Source organism: Bactrocera neohumeralis, chromosome 6 (assembly GCF_024586455.1).
Source record: "Bactrocera neohumeralis isolate Rockhampton chromosome 6, APGP_CSIRO_Bneo_wtdbg2-racon-allhic-juicebox.fasta_v2, whole genome shotgun sequence".
In the NCBI taxonomy this organism is placed as follows: domain Eukaryota; kingdom Metazoa; phylum Arthropoda; class Insecta; order Diptera; family Tephritidae; genus Bactrocera; species Bactrocera neohumeralis.
The window spans coordinates 60,747,843-60,750,955 of record NC_065923.1 but is presented as its reverse complement, the minus strand read 5'-3'; positions in this window follow the sequence as shown (position 1 = coordinate 60,750,955).

Below are 3,113 nucleotides of genomic sequence, written 5' to 3'. Positions count from 1 at the left end.
GACATAAAGAGTAATGTTGAACTCTTAAGAGGGAAATTTGTCTGGATTGAAATCAACCCGAAAGAGCATTTTGACTCCTTTTCCTCTTTGAATTCCAGTTTTCTAAACGATTTTAGAAGTCAAATATATTCGCAAAACTTCTCATTGATGGATATCGTCAATTCTGTGTTTTGGAAAGTGAAGTGAGGTTATCGATTGCTATAAACTTTTAAACCACTCAACGCGCATTTCATTGGCCCTCAATCAAGCGCCAACTCTACGAAGAACAATTAATGCACTCAATCACGCTTCAATTGCCGCGTGAATTTCACATTTCACAAGCGCATGACACTAATTTGAAAATTATTCGATTCTATGAGTGCATTCGCACGCACACCACTACAGTTTTTTGATATATGTAAATTTGTCCATATATGTATGAGTATGTGGTAGTAAATATGTCGGCAATAATAAATAGTAGTTGCCGCTGCAGGTTTTTTCAGGTGTCAACAGTCTGAATGTGGCAGCAGCCAAATTGCGAAATGTCGCCAACCAGTGTTTATATGTATAAGTGTGTGTGTGTTTAAATGCATATATGCTGAAAGTTTCTTTTTCCAGCAAGAGCAATATGCTGCAGCAAACCTTTGTATTTGTTTGTATAAATACGTATGTATGTGGGTGTGCTCACCCGGGCGTTCGTGCGTGTGTGTGTGCGTTAGCGCGACAATTCTGTGCTTAATTGCGTGCATTAAGTTTTAATGAAATTTTCATGCGCGTTTGTGGTGTCAATTAACACTAAAATTGTAAAAACCACGGCGCGCTAACATCCACCAATTCACCAACTTACATGCGTGTGTGGGTGAACGTGTCATATGTAACCGCAAAAGTATGCCAGCGCATATTTACATGCTCGTACATCAAAGATTCACTTTGACTATGAAAAATAGCGAAGAATAATAATGTGATAAACCACAAAAACAAGCGCAATTATAATATAATAGTTAATATAATGTTGCAACCACAAAAACAATTGAAAATACACATGTATTTGCGGAGAGGTGAATGCTGAACGAGTGTGAAATTTAATGGATTTTTTCATGCGAAATGGCGCATTATTTTGGGAGAATTAAATGTTTAATTAATCTGGTCATAACATTAAGTACTAGGTAATGCAAATGAAGGTGTGGCCTCCAATAATTAATATCGGCGGGCCTTGAAAGTTGCTGTAGAATATATAAACAGAGTATAACAATATTATTGTGAAAAAGACTGGCTCAGTTCGAAAAGTTTTATTGGCAGCATTCAAGATAGCTTATAATAGAACGTAACCTAATCCTGAAAGTTATAATGCTTGTTGTCATTGACCACTGCGTTTAAAGCTTCTGATCTATCATAGCCCTATCTGAGAATGACGTGAGATTAAAAACTTATCGGTGGCCAACTATAAAAGTTGTCCTAAGGAAGCGAAATTGAAATATCTCGGCACTTTTCAACGTTTTCCTTTCAGCTTTTACAAGATACTACACACATGTTGAAACTCTTTAGTGTTTCGGTGAACCGTACGGTTTTAACCACCACATTAAATATATGATGTCTTCAAAGCAGTTCGTCGATAATTGAGGGTCTTTTGATCCACATCTAAAATATTTTAAATCACAAGGGACCGGTTTTTCTATTGTTCAAGTGAGATTACCTCTATCCATGTTTCAGGAGCAGCGGCGAGACCAAATTTATTGCTGTAGAATATGTAGAATTGCCAAGGTTGCCGGAATATTTCGTCGAATAAAGAAAAGCAGACGTAGATCAGGCTTTTGATAAGGTGTGCCATGAAAGCCGTTTATATTGGATTAAAAAATTCTAAATCTAGAATTGTATCGGGTGATTTTTTAAGAGCTTGATAACTTTTTTTAAAAAAAAAACGCATAAAATTTGCAAAATTTCGGTGAAACGAACCATTTACTTTTTGAAGATAATTTCATTTAAACCCGGCTGCAGGTGGTCCATTAAATATATGATGTCTTCGGCCGGAATAGCCCGAATTTCGTCGGAAATGTGGTCTTCCAAAGCTGGAATAGTTGCTGGCTTATTTCGGTAGACTTTAGACTTGACGTAGCCCCACAAAAAATAGTCTAAAGGCGTTAAATCGCATGATCTTTTAAATCCAAGATGCATCCCGAAAAATGCACTGTTTGGTGTGGTTTGTACGCTGGTGGAATCATTGGACCGTATTTTTTCAAAGATGCTGTTGGACGCAACGTTGCGGTGAATGGCGATCGCTATCGTTCGATGCTAACAAACTTTTTGTTGCCAAAATGGAAGAACTGAACTTGGTTGACATGTGGTTTCAACAAGATGGCGCTACATGCCACACAATTCTATGGCCATTTTATTTCGGAGAACAATTCATCTCAAGAAATGGACCCGTAAGTTGGCCACCAAGATCATGCGATTTAACGCCTTTAACTATTTTTTGTGGGGCTACGTCAAGTCTAAAGTCTACAGAAATAACAGCAATATTCCAGCTTTGGAAGACAACATTTCCGAAGATCAGGCTATTTTGAAAAAATGCCCAAAATTGGACTTTGAATGGACCATAAGACGCAGCCGCGGTCAACATTTAAATGAAATTATCTTCAAAAAGTAAATGTCATGAACCAATCTAATTCAAATAAAGAACCGATGAGATGCAAATTTTAGTTTTTTTAAAAAAAAGTTATCAAGCTCTTAAAAAAAATATAAAATATTGGAGTCTTATTTAAAAAATAGACAATTTATGGTTATAGCAGGAGGTTTCATATCTAATGAACTACAAATAAAGACTGGTTTACCACAGGGCAGTGCTGTGGATGACACAGCTTTAGTGAGCTGTAAAGAATGCCACATTATAGCATCACGAACATTAGCGGAGCATCTAAGTTCTGTCGAAGAATGACTAGCGAACTGGCGTATAAATAAAAACAACAGAAGTGTAAGCAAGTTACATTTTCGCTAAGACCAAAAATGTGCCCGGCAACAAAAATGAACAATATTTTAGTACCATAAGTAACTTATCTTAGTATTCTATATTCTATTAGAAGATTTACGCGGAGGAAACATATTTCAAGTAAAATAACTTGCATGAAGATAAGAGCTGC